The 20,129-nt window shown below is 38.8% G+C and overlaps 16 non-coding genes across 16 annotated transcripts; 11 read left to right on the forward strand and 5 right to left on the reverse strand.

The window, feature by feature from the left end:
* The first annotated feature begins 411 nt into the window (after window positions 1-411).
* TRNAY-GUA lies at window positions 412-505 on the forward strand. Its single transcript has 2 exons — window positions 412-448; window positions 470-505. It is a non-coding gene; the product is annotated as a tRNA-Tyr (tRNA).
* Window positions 506-1,141: 636 nt separating this feature from the next.
* On the forward strand, window positions 1,142-1,234 carry TRNAY-GUA. The gene is made up of 2 exons: window positions 1,142-1,178; window positions 1,200-1,234. It is a non-coding gene; the product is annotated as a tRNA-Tyr (tRNA).
* Window positions 1,235-2,771: 1,537 nt separating this feature from the next.
* TRNAY-GUA lies at window positions 2,772-2,865 on the forward strand. Its single transcript has 2 exons — window positions 2,772-2,808; window positions 2,830-2,865. It is a non-coding gene; the product is annotated as a tRNA-Tyr (tRNA).
* A 1,555-nt stretch (window positions 2,866-4,420) lies between these two features.
* TRNAY-GUA lies at window positions 4,421-4,513 on the forward strand. The gene is made up of 2 exons: window positions 4,421-4,457; window positions 4,478-4,513. It is a non-coding gene; the product is annotated as a tRNA-Tyr (tRNA).
* Window positions 4,514-7,297: 2,784 nt separating this feature from the next.
* TRNAD-GUC lies at window positions 7,298-7,368 on the reverse strand. Its single transcript has one exon. It is a non-coding gene; the product is annotated as a tRNA-Asp (tRNA).
* A 345-nt stretch (window positions 7,369-7,713) lies between these two features.
* On the forward strand, window positions 7,714-7,807 carry TRNAY-GUA. The gene is made up of 2 exons: window positions 7,714-7,750; window positions 7,772-7,807. It is a non-coding gene; the product is annotated as a tRNA-Tyr (tRNA).
* Window positions 7,808-9,359: 1,552 nt separating this feature from the next.
* On the forward strand, window positions 9,360-9,453 carry TRNAY-GUA. The gene is made up of 2 exons: window positions 9,360-9,396; window positions 9,418-9,453. It is a non-coding gene; the product is annotated as a tRNA-Tyr (tRNA).
* A 1,124-nt stretch (window positions 9,454-10,577) lies between these two features.
* On the reverse strand, window positions 10,578-10,648 carry TRNAD-GUC. The gene has a single exon. It is a non-coding gene; the product is annotated as a tRNA-Asp (tRNA).
* Window positions 10,649-10,993: 345 nt separating this feature from the next.
* Window positions 10,994-11,087, forward strand: TRNAY-GUA. Its single transcript has 2 exons — window positions 10,994-11,030; window positions 11,052-11,087. It is a non-coding gene; the product is annotated as a tRNA-Tyr (tRNA).
* Window positions 11,088-12,627: 1,540 nt separating this feature from the next.
* On the forward strand, window positions 12,628-12,721 carry TRNAY-GUA. The gene is made up of 2 exons: window positions 12,628-12,664; window positions 12,686-12,721. It is a non-coding gene; the product is annotated as a tRNA-Tyr (tRNA).
* Window positions 12,722-14,244: 1,523 nt separating this feature from the next.
* Window positions 14,245-14,315, reverse strand: TRNAD-GUC. Its single transcript has one exon. It is a non-coding gene; the product is annotated as a tRNA-Asp (tRNA).
* Window positions 14,316-14,661: 346 nt separating this feature from the next.
* Window positions 14,662-14,755, forward strand: TRNAY-GUA. Its single transcript has 2 exons — window positions 14,662-14,698; window positions 14,720-14,755. It is a non-coding gene; the product is annotated as a tRNA-Tyr (tRNA).
* A 2,777-nt stretch (window positions 14,756-17,532) lies between these two features.
* Window positions 17,533-17,604, reverse strand: TRNAD-GUC. The gene has a single exon. It is a non-coding gene; the product is annotated as a tRNA-Asp (tRNA).
* Window positions 17,605-17,949: 345 nt separating this feature from the next.
* TRNAY-GUA lies at window positions 17,950-18,043 on the forward strand. The gene is made up of 2 exons: window positions 17,950-17,986; window positions 18,008-18,043. It is a non-coding gene; the product is annotated as a tRNA-Tyr (tRNA).
* Window positions 18,044-19,185: 1,142 nt separating this feature from the next.
* TRNAD-GUC lies at window positions 19,186-19,257 on the reverse strand. Its single transcript has one exon. It is a non-coding gene; the product is annotated as a tRNA-Asp (tRNA).
* A 345-nt stretch (window positions 19,258-19,602) lies between these two features.
* TRNAY-GUA lies at window positions 19,603-19,696 on the forward strand. The gene is made up of 2 exons: window positions 19,603-19,639; window positions 19,661-19,696. It is a non-coding gene; the product is annotated as a tRNA-Tyr (tRNA).
* Window positions 19,697-20,129: the final 433 nt, after the last annotated feature.

Genomic DNA, 20,129 nt, shown 5'->3' on the forward strand with positions numbered 1-20,129 from the left:
CGTTGCCGGGGATCGAACCCGGGTCTCCGCGTGACAGGCGGGGATACTCACACTATACTACAACGACTCGCGCGCAAAGAGGACTGTCACAAATTTCTATTTAAGTAAGTCCAATCAAATGTGGCACCATGGTTCGTGTGGCGATCTAATTGCAATTGAAACTAACATTTCATAGTCGGACAAAGTACCTGTTTAGTCCTGTACTGTAGCGTTTTGTTCAATTTAGTTATTGTACGTTTTTTTTGTGTAATCTAGTCCCGGTACTTTAAGATTTAGAACAATTAAGGACAACATTAACACCATAATTTTTTCCGTTAAGTTTTTTTCTACGTGGCATTCGAACTGGCCATGTCGGATTGTGCGATGTGGGCATAAAAGAGTGCAATACGGACAAAAATATAGTTAATAGCTCCGACCTTAGCTCAGTTGGTAGAGCGGAGGACTGTAGTTTGATTAATCTAAGTTGGAAATCCTTAGGTCGCTGGTTTGAATCCGGCAGGTCGGATTGATTTTTTACAATATTAAGCATTTTAATTTTTCCTTTGAAGAGCTAAAAAAAAACGCTGTTGCTGGGGATTGAACCCAGGTCTCCCGAGTGACAGGCGGGAATACTCACACCAATGCTGCATAAACGTTAGGCGCCCCCTAGGCGGCTAGGGGGCGCCTAGGCGCCGATCTAAATATTAAGCTTTTTAATTTTTCCTTTGAAGAGCTAAAAAAAAAAAAAAGACGCCGTTGCGGGATCGAACCCGGGTCTCCCGCGTGACAGGCGGGATACTCACCACTATACTACAACGACTCGCGCGGCAAACAGGACTGTCACAAATTTCTATTTAAGTAAGTCCAATCAAATGTGGCACCATGGTTCGTGTGGCGATCTAATTGCAATTGAAACTAACATTTCATAGTCGGACAAAGTACCTGTTTAGTCCCTGTACTGTAGCGTTTTGTTCAATTTAGTTATTGTACGTTTATTTTGTGTAATCTAGTCCCGGTACTTTAAGATTAGAACAATTAAGGACAACATTAACACCATAATTTTTTCCGTTAAGTTTTTTCTACGTGGCATTCGAACTGCCATGTCGGATTGTGCGATGTGGCATAAAAGAGTGCAATACGGACAAAAATATAGTTAATAGCTCCGACCTTAGCTCAGTTGGTAGAGCGGAGGACTGTAGTTTGATTAATCTAAGTTGGAAATCCTTAGGTCGCTGGTTGAATCCGGCAGGTCGGATTGATTTTTTACAATATTAAGCATTTTAATTTTTCCTTTGAAGAGCTAAAAAAAACGCTGTTGCGGGGATTGAACCCAGGTCTCCGAGTGACAGCGGGAATACTCACCACCAATGCTGCATAAAACGTTAGGCGCCCCCTAGGCGGCGGCGCCTAGCGCCGATTTTTTATTTATTATTATAGTTTTTTTATTTTTAATAAAATTAAAAATTAAATTTTTTAAATTTAGTAATAAAACATAAGGTTTCCATAGTTGTTTCTTAGAAACTATTTACGAAAGTGGTGTAAAATTGTTCAAAATATTGTTTAAACCATCTAAATACATAAAAAACTAAAATTAAGAACTAAAGAGGCATTTTTTTGAGAAATTAGTGGACCAAACCGCCTTTGGCTGTTTGCGGTGTATAGATCTCGAAAAATACGCGATTTGAAAAAAAAATTTGACCAAATCAGACAACCGAGTCAAAAGTTATGCCCTCCAAAACTTTTTCGACATTTTCAAAAAAAAAAAAAATTCCCGAACCGGCCGGTTAGGCGGTCTAGGCCATTCCTCGCGGCGGCCTCCCCCCGCCCACGCCTAGGCGCGATTTTTGCAGCACTGCTCACCACTATACTACAACGATTCGCGCGGCAGTACAGGACAGTCACATATTACTATTTAAGTAAACCCAATCCAATGTGACACCATGGTGCGTGTGGCCATGTAATTGCAACTGAAACTAGCATTTCATAGTCGGACAAAGTACCTGTTAGGTCCCCGTAGTGTAGCGTTTTGTTCAATTTAGTCATTGTACCTTTATTTCGTGTAATTTAGTCCTTTTACTTTAAGATTTTGAACAATTAAGGACAATATTAACACCGAAAATTTTTTCCGTTAAGTTTGTCAACGCGGCATTCGAACTGCCATGTCAGATTGTGCGATATGGCATAAAAGAGTATAAATCGGACAAAAATAATGTTAACAGCTCAGACCTTAGCTCAGTTGGTAGAGTGGTGGACTGTAGTTGGACTAATCTAAATTGGAAATCCTTAAGTCGCTGGTTTGATTCCGGCAGGTTGGATTGATGTTCTAATATATTAAGCTTTTTAATTTTTCCTTTGAAGAGCTAAAAAAAAAAAAGACGCCGTTGCCGGGGATCGAACCGGGTCTCCCGCGTGACAGGCGGGGATACTCACCACTATACTACAACGACTCGCGCGGCAGAACAGGACTGTCACAAATTTCTATTTAAGTAAGTCCAATCAAATGTGGCACCATGGTTCGTGTGGCGATCTAATTGCAATTGAAACTAACATTTCATAGTCGGACAAAGTACCTGTTTAGTCCCTGTACTGTAGCGTTTTGTTCAATTTAGTTATTGTACGTTTATTTTGTGTAATCTAGTCCCGGTACTTTAAGATTTAGAACAATTAAGGACAACATTAACACCATAATTTTTTCCGTTAAGTTTTTTTCTACGTGGCATTCGAACTGCCATGTCGGATTGTGCGATGTGGCATAAAAGAGTGCAATACGGACAAAAATATAGTTAATAGCTCCGACCTTAGCTCAGTTGGTAGAGCGGAGGACTGTAGTTTGATTAATCTAAGTTGGAAATCCTTAGGTCGCTGGTTTGAATCCGGCAGGTCGGATTGATTTTTTACAATATTAAGCATTTTAATTTTTCCTTTGAAGAGCTAAAAAAAAACGCTGTTGCCGGGATTGAACCCAGGTCTCCCGAGTGACAGGCGGAATACTCACCACCAATGCTGCATAAAACGTTAGGCGCCCCTAGGCGGCTAGGGCGCCTAGGCGCCGATTTTTTTATTTATTATTATAGTTTTTTTTTTTATTTTTAATAAAATTAAAAATTAAATTTTTTTAAATTTAGTAATAAAACATAAGGTTTCCATAGTTGTTTCTTAGAAACTACTTAACGAAAGTGTGGTAAAATTGTTCAAAATATTGTTTAAACCATCTAAATACATAAAAAACTAAAATTAAGAACTAAAGAGGCATTTTTTTGAGAAATTAGTGGACCAAACCGCCTTTGGCTGTTTGCGGTGTATAGATCTCGAAAAATACGCGATTGAAAAAAAAATTTGACCAAATTCAGACAACCGAGTCAAAAGTTATGCCTCCAAAACTTTTTCGACATTTTCCAAAAAAAAAAAAAAAATTCCCCGAACCGGCCGGTTAGGCGGTCTAGGCCATTCCTCGCGCGGCCTCCCCCCGCCCAGCGCCTAGGCGCGATTTTTGCAGCACTGCTCACCACTATACTACAACGATTCGCGCGGCAAGTACAGGACTGTCACATATTACTATTTAAGTAAACCCAATCCAATGTGACACCATGGTGCGTTGGCCATGTAATTGCAACTGAAACTAGCATTTCATAATCGGACAAAGTACCTGTTAGGTCCCCGTAGTGTAGCGTTTTGTTCAATTTAGTCATTGTACCTTATTTCGTGTAATTTAGTCCTTTACTTTAAGATTTTGAACAATTAAGGACAATATTAACACCGAAAATTTTTTCCGTTAAGTTTGTCAACGCGGCATTCGAACTGCCATGTCAGATTGTGCGAAATGGCATAAAAGAGTATAAATCGGACAAAAAATAATGTTAACAGCTCAGACCTTAGCCTCAGTTGTAGAGTGGTGACTGTAGTTGGACTAATCTAAATTGGAAATCCTTAAGTCGCTGGTTTGATTCCGGCAGTTGGATTGATGTTCTACAATATAAGCTTTTTAATTTTCCTTGAAGAGCTAAAAAGAAAAAAAAAAAAAAAGACGCTGTTGCCGGGATCGAACCCGAGTCTCCCGCGTGACAGGCGGGGATACTCACCACTATACTACAACGACTCGCGCGCAGAACAGGACTGTCACAAATTTCTATTTAAGTAAGTCCAATCAAATGTGGCACCATGGTTCGTGTGGCCGATCTAATTGCAATTGAAACTAACATTTCATAGTCGGACAAAGTACTGTTTAGTCCCTGTACTGTAGGGTTTTGTTCAATTTAGTTATTGTACGTTTATTTGTGTAATCTAGTCCCGGTACTTTAAGATCTAGAACAATTAAGGACAACATTAACACCATAATTTTTTTCCGTTAAGTTTTTTTCTACGTGGCATTCGAACTGCCATGTCGGATTGTGCCGATGTGGCATAAAAGAGTACAATACGGACAAAAATATAGTTAATAGCTCCGACCTTAGCTCAGTTGGTAGAGCGGAGGACTGTAGTTGATTAATCTAAGTTGGAAATCCTTAGGTCGCTGGTTCGAATCCGGCAGGTCGGATTGATTTTTTACAATATTAAGCATTTTAATTTTTCCTTTGAAGAGCTAAAAAAAAAAAACGCTGTTGCCGGGATTGAACCCAGGTCTCCGAGTGACAGGCGGGAATACTCACCACCAATGCTGCATAAAACGTTAGGCGCCCCTAGCGGCTAGGGGGCGCCTAGGGCCGATTTTTTTATTTATTATTATAGTTTTTTTTTTATTTTTAATAAAATTAAAATTAAATTTTTTAAATTTAGTAATAAAACATAAGGTTTCCATAGTTGTTTCTTAGAAAACTATTAAACGAAAGTGGTGGTAAAATTGTTCAAAATATTGTTTAAACCATCTAAATACATAAAAAACTAAAATTAAGAACTAAAGAGGCATTTTTTTGAGAAATTAGTGGACCAAACCGCCTTTGGCTGTTTGCGGTGTTATAGATCTCGAAAAAATACGCGATTTGAAAAAAAATTTGACCAAATCAGACAACCGAGTCAAAAGTTATGCCTCCAAAACTTTTTCGACATTTTCAAAAAAAAAAAAAAAAAAAATTCCCCGAACCGGCCGGTTAGGCGGTCTAGGCCATTCCTCGCAGCGGCCTCCCCCCGCCCAGCGCCTAGCGCGATTTTTGCAGCACTGCTCACCACTATACTACAAACGATTCGCGCGGCAGTACAGGACTGTCACATATTACTATTTAAGTAAACCCAATCCAATGTGACACCATGGTGTGTGTGGCCATGTAATTGCAACTGAAACTAGCATTTCATAATCGGACAAAGTACCTGTTAGGTCCCCGTAGTGTAGCGTTTTGTTCAATTTAGTCATTGTACCTTTATTTCGTGTAATTTATCCTTTTACTTTAAGATTTTGAACAATTAAGGACAATATTAACACCGAAAATTTTTTCCGTTAAGTTTGTCAACGCGGCATTCGAATGCCAATGTCAGATTGTGCGAAATGGCATAAAAGAGTATAAATCGGACAAAAATATGTTAACAGCTCAGACCTTAGCTCAGTTGGTAGAGTGTGGACTGTAGTTGGACTAATCTAAATTGGAAATCCTTAAGTCGCTGGTTTGATTCCGGCAGGTTGGATTGATGTTCTACAATATTAAGCTTTTTAATTTTTCCTTTGAAGAGCTAAAACAGAAAAAAAAAAAAAAAAAGACGCGTTGCGGGATCGAACCCGGTCTCCCGCGTGACAGGCGGGGATACTCACCACTATACTACAAACGACTCCGCGGCAGAACAGGACTGTCACAAATTTCTATTTAAGTAAGTCCAATCAAATGTGGCACCATGGTTCGTGTGGCGATCTAATTGCAATTGAAACTAACATTTCATAGTCGGACAAAGTACCTGTTTAGTCCCTGTACTGTAGGGTTTTGTTCAATTTAGTTATTGTACGTTTATTTTGTGTAATCTAGTCCCGGTACTTAAGATCTAGAACAATTAAGGACAACATTAACACCATAATTTTTCCGTTAAGTTTTTTTCTACGTGGCATTCGAACTGCCATGTCGGATTGTGCGATGTGGCATAAAGAGTACAATACGGACAAAAATATAGTTAATAGCTCCGACCTTAGCTCAGTTGGTAGAGCGGAGGACTGTAGTTTGATTAATCTAAGTTGGAATCCTTAGGTCGCTGGTTCAATCCGGCAGGTCGGATTGATTTTTTACAATATTAAGCATTTTAATTTTTCCTTTGAAAGCTAAAAAAAAACGCTGTTGCCGGGATTGAACCCAGGTCTCCCGAGTGACAGGCGGGAATACTCACCACCAATGCCTGCCATAAAAACGTTAGGCGCCCCCTAGGCGGCTAGGGCGCCTAGGCGCCGATTTTTTATTTATTATTATAGTTTTTTTTTATTTTAATAAAATTAAAAATTAAATTTTTTTAAATTTAGTAATAAAACATAAGGTTTCCATAGTTGTTCTTTAGAAACTCTTAACGAAAGTGGTGGTAAAATTGTTCAAAATATTGTTTAAACCATCTAAAATACATAAAAAACTAAAATTAAGAACTTAAAGAGGCATTTTTGAGAAATTAGTGGACCAAACGCCTTTGGCTGTTTGCGGTGTTAGATCTCGAAAAAATACGCGATTTGAAAAAAAAATTTGACCAAATTAGACAACCGAGTCAAAATTATGCCTTCCAAAACTTTTCGACATTTTCAAAAAAAAAAAAAAAAATTCCCCAACCGGCCGGTTAGGCGTCTAGGCTATTCCTCGCGCGGCCTCCCCCCGCCCAGCGCCTAGGCGCGATTTTGCAGCACTGCTCACCACTATACTACAACGATTCGCGCGGCAGTACAGGACTGTCACATATTACTATTTAAGTAAACCCAATCCAATGTGACACCATGGTGCGTGTGGCCATGTAATTGCAACTGAAACTAGCATTTCATAGTCGGACAAAGTACCTGTTAGTCCCCGTAGTGTAGCGTTTTGTTCAATTTAGTCATTGTACCTTTATTTCGTGTAATTTAGTCCTTTTACTTTAAGATTTTGAACAATTAAGGACAATATTAACACCGAAAATTTTTTCCGTTAAGTTTGTCAACGCGGCATTCGAACTGCCATGTCAGATTGTGCGATATGGCATAAAAGAGTATAAATCGGACAAAAATAATGTTAACAGCTCAGACCTTAGCTCAGTTGGTAGAGTGGTGGACTGTAGTTGGACTAATCTAAATTGGAAATCCTTAAGTCGCTGGTTTGATTCCGGCAGGTTGGATTGATGTTCTAATATATTAAGCTTTTTAATTTTTCCTTTGAAGAGCTAAAAAAAAAAAAGACGCCGTTGCCGGGGATCGAACCCGGGTCTCCCGCGTGACAGGCGGGATACTCACCACTATACTACAACGACTCGCGCGGCAGAACAGGACTGTCACAAATTTCTATTTAAGTAAGTCCAATCAAATGTGGCACCATGGTTCGTGTGGCGATCTAATTGCAATTGAAACTAACATTTCATAGTCGGACAAAGTACCTGTTTAGTCCCTGTACTGTAGCGTTTTGTTCAATTTAGTTATTGTACGTTTATTTTGTGTAATCTAGTCCCGGTACTTTAAGATTTAGAACAATTAAGGACAACATTAACACCATAATTTTTTCCGTTAAGTTTTTTTCTACGTGGCATTCGAACTGCCATGTCGGATTGTGCGATGTGGCATAAAAGAGTGCAATACGGACAAAAATATAGTTAATAGCTCCGACCTTAGCTCAGTTGGTAGAGCGGAGGACTGTAGTTTGATTAATCTAAGTTGGAAATCCTTAGGTCGCTGGTTTGAATCCGGCAGGTCGGATTGATTTTTTACAATATTAAGCATTTTAATTTTTCCTTTGAAGAGCTAAAAAAAAACGCTGTTGCTGGGGATTGAACCCAGGTCTCCCGAGTGACAGGCGGGAATACTCACCACCAATGCTGCATAAAACGTTAGGCGCCCCCTAGGCGGCTAGGGGCGCCTAGGCGCCGATTTTTTTATTTATTATTATAGTTTTTTTTTATTTTTAATAAAATTAAAAATTAAATTTTTTAAATTTAGTAATAAAACATAAGGTTTCCATAGTTGTTTCTTAGAAACTATTTACGAAAGTGGTTGTAAAATTGTTCAAAATATTGTTTAAACCATCTAAATACATAAAAAACTAAAATTAAGAACTAAAGAGGCATTTTTTTGAGAAATTAGTGGACCAAACCGCCTTTGGCTGTTTGCGGTGTATAGATCTCGAAAAAATACGCGATTTGAAAAAAAAATTTGACCAAATCAGACAACCGAGTCAAAAGTTATGCCTCCAAAACTTTTTCGACATTTTCAAAAAAAAAAAAAAAATTCCCGAACCGGCCGGTTAGGCGGTCTAGGCCATTCCTCGCGCGGCCTCCCCCCGCCCAGCGCCTAGGCGCGATTTTTGCAGCACTGCTCACCACTATACTACAACGATTCGCGCGGCAGTACAGGACAGTCACATATTACTATTTAAGTAAACCCAATCCAATGTGACACCATGGTGCGTGTGGCCATGTAATTGCAACTGAAACTAGCATTTCATAGTCGGACAAAGTACCTGTTAGGTCCCCGTAGTGTAGCGTTTTGTTCAATTTAGTCATTGTACCTTTATTTCGTGTAATTTAGTCCTTTTACTTTAAGATTTTGAACAATTAAGGACAATATTAACACCGAAAATTTTTTCCGTTAAGTTTGTCAACGCGGCATTCGAACTGCCATGTCAGATTGTGCGATATGGCATAAAAGAGTATAAATCGGACAAAAATAATGTTAACAGCTCAGACCTTAGCTCAGTTGGTAGAGTGGTGGACTGTAGTTGGACTAATCTAAATTGGAAATCCTTAAGTCGCTGGTTTGATTCCGGCAGGTTGGATTGATGTTCTAATATATTAAGCTTTTTAATTTTTCCTTTGAAGAGCTAAAAAAAAAAAAAGACGCCGTTGCCGGGGATCGAACCGGGTCTCCCGCGTGACAGGCGGGATACTCACCACTATACTACAACGACTCGCGCGGCAGAACAGGACTGTCACAAATTTCTATTTAAGTAAGTCCAATCAAATGTGGCACCATGGTTCGTGTGGCGATCTAATTGCAATTGAAACTAACATTTCATAGTCGGACAAAGTACCTGTTTAGTCCCTGTACTGTAGCGTTTTGTTCAATTTAGTTATTGTACGTTTATTTTGTGTAATCTAGTCCCGGTACTTTAAGATTTAGAACAATTAAGGACAACATTAACACCATAATTTTTTCCGTTAAGTTTTTTTCTACGTGGCATTCGAACTGCCATGTCGGATTGTGCGATGTGGCATAAAAGAGTGCAATACGGACAAAAATATAGTTAATAGCTCCGACCTTAGCTCAGTTGGTAGAGCGGAGGACTGTAGTTTGATTAATCTAAGTTGGAAATCCTTAGGTCGCTGGTTTGAATCCGGCAGGTCGGATTGATTTTTTACAATATTAAGCATTTTAATTTTTCCTTTGAAGAGCTAAAAAAAAAAACGCTGTTGCGGGGATTGAACCCAGGTCTCCCGAGTGACAGGCGGGAATACTCACCACCAATGCTGCATAAAACGTTAGGCGCCCCTAGGGGGGGGCCTAGGCGCCGATTTTTTATTTATTTTTATAGTTTTTTTTTATTTTTAATAAAATTAAAAATTAAATTTTTTAAATTTAGTAATAAAACATAAGGTTTCCATAGTTGTTTCTTAGAAACTATTTACGAAAGTGGTTGTAAAATTGTTCAAAATATTGTTTAAACCATCTAAATACATAAAAAACTAAAATTAAGAACTAAAGAGGCATTTTTTTGAGAAATTAGTGGACCAAACCGCCTTTGGCTGTTTGCGGTGTATAGATCTCGAAAAAATACGCGATTTGAAAAAAAAATTTGACCAAATCAGACAACCGAGTCAAAAGTTATGCCTTCCAAAACTTTTTCGACATTTTCAAAAAAAAAAAAAAAATTCCCCGAACCGGCCGGTTAGGCGGTCTAGGCCATTCCTCGCGGCGGCCTCCCCCCGCCAGCGCCTAGGCGCGATTTTTGCAGCACTGCTCACCACTATACTACAACGATTCGCGCGGCAGTACAGGACAGTCACATATTACTATTTAAGTAAACCCAATCCAATGTGACACCATGGTGCGTGTGGCCATGTAATTGCAACTGAAACTAGCATTTCATAGTCGGACAAAGTACCTGTTAGGTCCCCGTAGTGTAGCGTTTTGTTCAATTTAGTCATTGTACCTTTATTTCGTGTAATTTAGTCCACTTTAAGATTTTGAACAATTAAGGACAATATTAACACCGAAAATTTTTTCCGTTAAGTTTGTCAACGCGGCATTCGAACTGCCATGTCAGATTGTGCGATATGGCATAAAAGAGTATAAATCGGACAAAAATAATGTTAACAGCTCAGACCTTAGCTCAGTTGGTAGAGTGGTGGACTGTAGTTGGACTAATCTAAATTGGAAATCCTTAAGTCGCTGGTTTGATTCGGCAGGTTGGATTGATGTTCTAATATTAAGCTTTTTAATTTTTCCTTTGAAGAGCTAAAAAAAAAAAAAAAGACGTTGCCGGGGATCGAACCCGGGTCTCCCGCGTGACAGGCGGGATACTCACCACTATACTACAACGACTCGCGCGGCAGAACAGGACTGTCACAAATTTCTATTTAAGTAAGTCCAATCAAATGTGGCACCATGGTTCGTGTGGCGATCTAATTGCAATTGAAACTAACATTTCATAGTCGGACAAAGTACCTGTTTAGTCCCTGTACTGTAGCGTTTTGTTCAATTTAGTTATTGTACGTTTATTTTGTGTAATCTAGTCCCGGTACTTTAAGATTTAGAACAATTAAGGACAACATTAACACCATAATTTTTTCCGTTAAGTTTTTTTCTACGTGGCATTCGAACTGCCATGTCGGATTGTGCGATGTGGCATAAAAGAGTGCAATACGGACAAAAATATAGTTAATAGCTCCGACCTTAGCTCAGTTGGTAGAGCGGAGGACTGTAGTTTGATTAATCTAAGTTGGAAATCCTTAGGTCGCTGGTTCGAATCCGGCAGGTCGGATTGATTTTTACAATATTAAGCATTTTAATTTTTCCTTTGAAGAGCTAAAAAAAAACGCTGTTGCTGGGATTGAACCCAGGTCTCCCGAGTGACAGGCGGGAATACTCACCACCAATGCTGCATAAAACGTTAGGCGCCCCCTAGGCGGCTTAGGCGCCGATTTTTTTATTTATTATTATAGTTTTTTTTTTATTTTTAATAAAATTAAAAATTAAATTTTTTAAATTTAGTAATAAAACATAAGGTTTCCATAGTTGTTTCTTAGAAACTATTTACGAAAGTGGTTGTAAAATTGTTCAAAATATTGTTTAAACCATCTAAATACATAAAAAACTAAAATTAAGAACTAAAGAGGCATTTTTTTGAGAAATTAGTGGACCAAACCGCCTTTGGCTGTTTGCGGTGTTAGATCTCGAAAAAATACGCGATTTGAAAAAAAAATTTGACCAAATCAGACAACCGAGTCAAAAGTTATGCCTTCCAAAACTTTTTCGACATTTTCAAAAAAAAAAAAAAATTCCCCGAACCGGCCGGTTAGGCGGTCTAGGCCATTCCTCGCGGCGGCCTCCCCCGCCCAGCGCCTAGGCGCGATTTTTGCAGCACTGCTCACCACTATACTACAACGATTCGCGCGGCAGACAGGACAGTCACATATTACTATTTAAGTAAACCCAATCCAATGTGACACCATGGTGCGTGTGGCCATTTAATTGCAACTGAAACTAGCATTTCATAGTCGGACAAAGTACCTGTTAGGTCCCCGTAGTGTAGCGTTTTGTTCAATTTAGTCATTGTACCTTTATTTCGTGTAATTTAGTCCTTTTACTTTAAGATTTTGAACAATTAAGGACAATATTAACACCGAAAATTTTTTCCGTTAAGTTTGTCAACGCGGCATTCGAACTGCCATGTCAGATTGTGCGATATGGCATAAAAGAGTATAAATCGGACAAAAATAATGTTAACAGCTCAGACCTTAGCTCAGTTGGTAGAGTGGTGGACTGTAGTTGGACTAATCTAAATTGGAAATCCTTAAGTCGCTGGTTTGATTCCGGCAGGTTGGATTGATGTTCTAATATATTAAGCTTTTTAATTTTTCCTTTGAAGAGCTAAAAAAAAAAAAAGACGCCGTTGCCGGGATCGAACCGGGTCTCCCGCGTGACAGGCGGGATACTCACCACTATACTACAACGACTCGCGCGGCAGAACAGGACTGTCACAAATTTCTATTTAAGTAAGTCCAATCAAATGTGGCACCATGGTTCGTGTGGCGATCTAATTGCAATTGAAACTAACATTTCATAGTCGGACAAAGTACCTGTTTAGTCCCTGTACTGTAGCGTTTTGTTCAATTTAGTTATTGTACGTTTATTTTGTGTAATCTAGTCCCGGTACTTTAAGATTTAGAACAATTAAGGACAACATTAACACCATAATTTTTTCCGTTAAGTTTTTTTCTACGTGGCATTCGAACTGCCATGTCGGATTGTGCGATGTGGCATAAAAGAGTGCAATACGGACAAAAATATAGTTAATAGCTCCGACCTTAGCTCAGTTGGTAGAGCGGAGGACTGTAGTTTGATTAATCTAAGTTGGAAATCCTTAGGTCGCTGGTTTGAATCCGGCAGGTCGGATTGATTTTTTACAATATTAAGCATTTTAATTTTTCCTTTGAAGAGCTAAAAAAAAACGCTGTTGCGGGATTGAACCCAGGTCTCCCGAGTGACAGGCGGGAATACTCACCACCAATGCTGCATAAAACGTTAGGCCCCTAGGCGCTAGGGGGCGCCTATTTTTTTATTTATTATTAGTTTTTTTTTTATTTTTAATAAAATTAAAAATTAAATTTTTTAAATTTAGTAATAAAACATAAGGTTTCCATAGTTGTTTCTTAGAAACTATTTACGAAAGTGGTTGTAAAATTGTTCAAAATATTGTTTAAACCATCTAAATACATAAAAAACTAAAATTAAGAACTAAAGAGGCATTTTTTTGAGAAATTAGTGGACCAAACCGCCTTTGGCTGTTTGCGGTGTATAGATCTCGAAAAAATACGCGATTTGAAAAAAAAATTTGACCAAATCAGACAACCGAGTCAAAAGTTATGCCTCCAAAACTTTTTCGACATTTTCAAAAAAAAAAAAAAAAATTCCCCGAACCGGCCGGTTAGGCGGTCTAGGCCATTCCTCGCGGCGGCCTCCCCCCGCCAGCGCCTAGGCGCGATTTTTGCAGCACTGCTCACCACTATACTACAACGATTCGCGCGCAGTACAGGACAGTCACATATTACTATTTAAGTAAACCCAATCCAATGTGACACCATGGTGCGTGTGGCCATGTAATTGCAACTGAAACTAGCATTTCATAGTCGGACAAAGTACCTGTTAGGTCCCCGTAGTGTAGCGTTTTGTTCAATTTAGTCATTGTACCTTTATTTCGTGTAATTTAGTCCTTTACTTTAAGATTTTGAACAATTAAGGACAATATTAACACCGAAATTTTTTCCGTTAAGTTTGTCAACGCGGCATTCGAACTGCCATGTCAGATTGTGCGATATGGCATAAAAGAGTATAAATCGGACAAAAATAATGTTAACAGCTCAGACCTTAGCTCAGTTGGTAGAGTGGTGGACTGTAGTTGGACTAATCTAAATTGGAAATCCTTAAGTCGCTGGTTTGATTCCGGCAGTCTCCCTTTGTTAGGGTAGCTTGGTGGACTGTAAAAAAAAATTGGCAGAACAGGACAGTCACATTACTATTTAAGTAAACCCAATCCAATGTGACACCATGGTGCGTGTGGCCATGTAATTGCAACTGAAACTAGCATTTCATAGTCGGACAAAGTACCTGTTAGGTCCCGTAGTGTAGCGTTTTGTTCAATTTAGTCATTGTACCTTTATTTTGCAATATTAACACCGATAATTTTTTCCGTTAAGTTTGTCACGCGGCATTCGAACTGCCATGTCAGATTGTGCGATATGGATAAAAGAGTATAAATCGGACAAAATAATGTTAACAGCTCAGACCTTAGCTCAGTTGGTAGAGTGGTGGACTGTAGTTGGACTAATCAAATTGGAAATCGTCGCTGGTTTGATTCCGGCAGGTTGGATTGATGTTCTACAATATTAAGCTTTTTAATTTTTCCTTTGAAGAGCTGACGCCGTTGCCGGGATCGAACCCGGGTCTCCCGCGTGACAGGCGGGGATACTCACCACTATACTACAACGACTCGCGCGGCAGAACAGGACAGTCACAAATTTCTATTTAAGTAAGTCCAATCAAATGTGGCACCATGGTTCGTGTGGCGATCTAATTGCAACTGAAACTAACATTTCATAGTCGGACAAAGTACCTGTTTAGTCCCTGTACTGTAGCGTTTTGTTCAATTTAGTTATTGTACGTTTATTTTGTGTAATCTAGTCCCGGTACTTTAAGATTTAGAACAATTAAGGACAACATTAACACCGATAATTTTTTCCGTTAAGTTTTTTTCTACGTGGCATTCGAACTGCCATGTCGGATTGTGCGATGTGGCATAAAAGAGTGCAATACGGACAAAAATATAGTTAATAGCTCCGACCTTAGCTCAGTTGGTAGAGCGGAGGACTGTAGTTTGATTAATCTAAGTTGGAAATCCTTAGGTCGCTGGTTTGAATCCGGCAGGTCGGATTGATTTTTTACAATATTAAGCATTTTAATTTTTCCTTTGAAGAGCTAAAAAAAAACGCTGTTGCTGGGGATCGAACCCAGGTCTCCCGCGTGACAGGCGGGAATACTCACCACCAATGCTGCATAAAACGTTAGGCGCCCCTAGGCGGCTAGGGGCGCCTAGGCGCCGATTTTTTATTTATTATTATAGTTTTTTTTTATTTTTAATAAAATTAAAAATTAAATTTTTTAAATTTAGTAATAAAACATAAGGTTTCCATAGTTGTTTCTTAGAAACTATTTACGAAAGTGGTTGTAAAATTGTTCAAAATATTGTTTAAACCATCTAAATACATAAAAAACTAAAATTAAGAACTAAAGAGGCATTTTTTTGAGAAATTAGTGGACCAAACCGCCTTTGGCTGTTTGCGGTGTATAGATCTCGAAAAAATACGCGATTTGAAAAAAAAATTTGACCAAATCAGACAACCGAGTCAAAAGTTATGCCTTCCAAAACTTTTTCGACATTTTCAAAAAAAAAAAAAATTCCCCGAACCGGCCGGTTAGGCGGTCTAGGCCATTCCTCGCGGCGGCCTCCCCCGCCCAGCGCCTAGGCGCGATTTTTGCAGCACTGCTCACCACTATACTACAACGATTCGCGCGGCAGTACAGGACAGTCACATATTACTATTTAAGTAAACCCAATCCAATGTGACACCATGGTGCGTGTGGCCATGTAATTGCAACTGAAACTAGCATTTCATAGTCGGACAAAGTACCTGTTAGTCCCGTAGTGTAGCGTTTTGTTCAATTTAGTCATTGTACCTTTATTTTGTGTAATTTAGTCCTTTTACTTTAAGATTTTGAAGCAATTAAGGACAATATTAACACCGAAAATTTTTTCCGGTTAAGTTTGTCACGCGGCATTCGAACTGCATGTCAGATTGTGCGATATGGCATAAAAGAGTATAAATCGGACAAAAATAATGTTAACAGCTCAGACCTTAGCTCAGTTGGTAGAGTGGTGGACTGTAGTTGGACTAATCTAAATTGGAAATCCTTAAGTCGCTGGTTTGATTCCGGCAGGTTGGATTGATGTTCTAATATATTAAGCTTTTTAATTTTTCCTTTGAAGAGCTAAAAAAAAAAAGACGCCGTTGCGGGGATCGAACCGGGTCTCCGCGTGACAGGCGGGGATACTCACCACTATACTACAACGACTCGCGCGGCAGAACAGGACTGTCACAATTTCTATTTAAGTAAGTCCAATCAAATGTGGCACATGGTTCGTGTGGCGATCTAATTGCAATTGAAACTAACATTTCATAGTCGGACAAAGTACCTGTTTAGTCCTGTACTGTAGGGTTTTGTTCAATTTAGTTATTGTACGTTTTTTTTGTGTAATCTAGTCCCGGTACTTTAAGATTTAGAACAATTAAGGACAACATTAACACCATAATTTTTTCCGTTAAGTTTTTTTTCTACGTGGCATTCGAACTGCCATGTCGGATTGTGCGATGTGGCATAAAAGAGTGCAATACGGACAAAAATATAGTTAATAGCTCCGACCTTAGCTCAGTTGGGTAGAGCGGGAGGACTGTAGTTTGATTAATCTAAGTTGGAAATCCTTAGGTCGCTGGTTTGAATCCGGCAGGTCGGATTGATTTTTTACAATATTAAGCATTTTAATTTTTCCTTTGAAGCAGCTAAAAAAAAACCGCTGTTGCTGGGGATTGAACCAGGTCTCCGAGTGACAGGCGGGAATACTCACCACCAATGCTGCATAAAACGTTAGGCGCCCTAGCGCTAGGGGGCGCCTAGGCGCCGAATTTTTTATTTATTATTATAGTTTTTTTTTTATTTTTAATAAAATTAAAAATTAAATTTTTTTAAATTTAGTAATAAAACATAAGGTTTCCATAGTTGTTTCTTAGAAACTATTTACGAAAGTGGTGGTAAAATTGTTCAAAATATTGTTTAAACCATCTAAATACATAAAAAACTAAAATTAAGAACTAAAGAGGCATTTTTTTGAGAAATTAGTGGACCAAACCGCCTTTGGCTGTTTGCGGTGTATAGATCTCGAAAAAATACGCGATTTGAAAAAAAAATTTGACCAAATCAGACAACCGAGTCAAAAGTTATGCCCTCCAAAACTTTTTCGACATTTTCAAAAAAAAAAAAAAAATTCCCCGAACCGGCCGGTTAGGCGGTCTAGGCCATTCCTCGCGGCGGCCTCCCCCGCCCAGCGCCTAGGCGCGATTTTTGCAGCACTGCTCACCACTATACTACAACGATTCGCGGCAGTACAGGGCTGTCACATATTACTATTTAAGTAAACCCAATCTAATGTGACACCATGGTGCGTGTGGCCATGTAATTGTAACTGAAACTAGCATTTCATAATCGGACAAAGTACCTGTTAGGTCCCCGTAGTGTAGCGTTTTGTTCAATTTACTCATTGTACCTTTATTTCGTGTAATTTAGTCCTTTTACTTTAAGATTTTGAACAATTAAGGACAATATTAACACCGAAAATTTTTTCCGTTAAGTTTGTCAACGCGGCATTCGAACTGCCATGTCAGATTGTGCGATATGGCATAAAAGAGTATAAATCGGACAAAAATAATGTTAACAGCTCAGACCTTAGCTCAGTTGGTAGAGTGGTGGACTGTAGTTGGACTAATCTAAATTGGAAATCCTTAAGTCGCTGGTTTGATTCCGGCAGGTTGGATTGATGTTCTAATATATTAAGCTTTTTAATTTTTCCTTTGAAGAGCTAAAAAAAAAAAAAAAGACGCCGTTGCCGGGGATCGAACCCGGGTCTCCCGCGTGACAGGCGGGGATACTCACCACTATACTACAACGACTCGCGCGGCAAAACAGGACTGTCACAAATTTCTGTTTAAGTAAGTCCAATCAAATGTGGCACCATGGTTCGTGTGGCGATCTAATTGCAATTGAAACTAACATTTCATAGTCGGACAAAGTACCTGTTTAGTCCCTGTACTGTAGCGTTTTGTTCAATTTAGTTATTGTACGTTTATTTTGTGTAATCTAGTCCCGGTACTTTAAGATTTAGAACAATTAAGGACAACATTAACACCATAATTTTTTCCGTTAAGTTTTTTTCTACGTGGCATTCGAACTGCCATGTCGGATTGTGCGATGTGGCATAAAAGAGTGCAATACGGACAAAAATATAGTTAATAGCTCCGACCTTAGCTCAGTTGGTAGAGCGGAGGACTGTAGTTTGATTAATCTAAGTTGGAAATCCTTAGGTCGCTGGTTTGAATCCGGCAGGTCGGATTGATTTTTTACAATATTAAGCATTTTAATTTTTCCTTTGAACAGCTAAAAAAAAAACGCTGTTGCTGGGGATTGAACCCAGGTCTCCCGAGTGACAGGCGGGAATACTCACCACCAATGCTGCATAAAACGTTAGGCGCCCCCTAGGCGGCTAGGGGGCGCCTAGGCGCCGAATTTTTTATTTATTATTATAGTTTTTTTTTTATTTTTAATAAAATTAAAAATTAAATTTTTTTAAATTTAGTAATAAAACATAAGGTTTCCATAGTTGTTTCTTAGAAACTATTTACGAAAGTGGTGGTAAAATTGTTCAAAATATTGTTTAAACCATCTAAATACATAAAAAACTAAAATTAAGAACTAAAGAGGCATTTTTTTGAGAAATTAGTGGACCAAACCGCCTTTGGCTGTTTGCGGTGTATAGATCTCGAAAAATTACGCGATTTGAAAAAAAAATTTGACCAAATCAGACAACCGAGTCAAAAGTTATGCCCTCCAAAACTTTTTCGACATTTTCAAAAAAAAAAAAAAATTCCCCGAACCGGCCGGTTAGGCGGTCTAGGCCATTCCTCGCGGCGGCCTCCCCCGCCCAACGCCTAGGCGCGATTTTTGCAGCACTGCTCACCACTATACTACAACGATTCGCGCGGCAGTACAGGACTGTCACATATTACTATTTAAGTAAACCCAATCCAATGTGACACCATGGTGCGTGTGGCCATGTAATTGTAACTGAAACTAGCATTTCATAATCGGACAAAGTACCTGTTAGGTCCCCGTAGTGTAGCGTTTTGTTCAATTTAGTCATTGTACCTTTATTTCGTGTAATTTAGTCCTTTTACTTTAAGATTTTGAACAATTAAGGACAATATTAACACCGAAAATTTTTTCCGTTAAGTTTGTCAACGCGGCATTCGAACTGCCATGTCAGATTGTGCGATATGGCATAAAAGAGTATAAATCGGACAAAAATAATGTTAACAGCTCAGACCTTAGCTCAGTTGGTAGAGTGGTGGACTGTAGTTGGACTAATCTAAATTGGAAATCCTTAAGTCGCTGGTTTGATTCCGGCAGGTTGGATTGATGTTCTAATATATTAAGCTTTTTAATTTTTCCTTTGAAGAGCTAAAAAAAAAAAAAGACGCCGTTGCCGGGGATCGAACCCGGGTCTCCCGCGTGACAGGCGGGGATACTCACCACTATACTACAACGACTCGCGCGGCAAAACAGGACTGTCACAAATTTCTGTTTAAGTAAGTCCAATCAAATGTGGCACCATGGTTCGTGTGGCGATCTAATTGCAATTGAAACTAACATTTCATAGTCGGACAAAGTACCTGTTTAGTCCCTGTACTGTAGCGTTTTGTTCAATTTAGTTATTGTACGTTTATTTTGTGTAATCTAGTCCCGGTACTTTAAGATTTAGAACAATTAAGGACAACATTAACACCATAATTTTTTCCGTTAAGTTTTTTTCTACGTGGCATTCGAACTGCCATGTCGGATTGTGCGATGTGGCATAAAAGAGTGCAATACGGACAAAAATATAGTTAATAGCTCCGACCTTAGCTCAGTTGGTAGAGCGGAGGACTGTAGTTTGATTAATCTAAGTTGGAAATCCTTAGGTCGCTGGTTTGAATCCGGCAGGTCGGATTGATTTTTTACAATATTAAGCATTTTAATTTTTCCTTTGAACAGCTAAAAAAAAAACGCTGTTGCTGGGGATTGAACCCAGGTCTCCCGAGTGACAGGCGGGAATACTCACCACCAATGCTGCATAAAACGTTAGGCGCCCCCTAGGCGGCTAGGGGGCGCCTAGGCGCCGAATTTTTTATTTATTATTATAGTTTTTTTTTTATTTTTAATAAAATTAAAAATTAAATTTTTTTAAATTTAGTAATAAAACATAAGGTTTCCATAGTTGTTTCTTAGAAACTATTTACGAAAGTGGTGGTAAAATTGTTCAAAATATTGTTTAAACCATCTAAATACATAAAAAACTAAAATTAAGAACTAAAGAGGCATTTTTTTGAGAAATTAGTGGACCAAACCGCCTTTGGCTGTTTGCGGTGTATAGATCTCGAAA

This window comes from Ipomoea nil, unplaced genomic scaffold, assembly GCF_001879475.1.
Source record: "Ipomoea nil cultivar Tokyo-kokei standard unplaced genomic scaffold, Asagao_1.1 scaffold2897, whole genome shotgun sequence".
Classification (NCBI taxonomy): Eukaryota; Viridiplantae; Streptophyta; class Magnoliopsida; order Solanales; family Convolvulaceae; genus Ipomoea; species Ipomoea nil.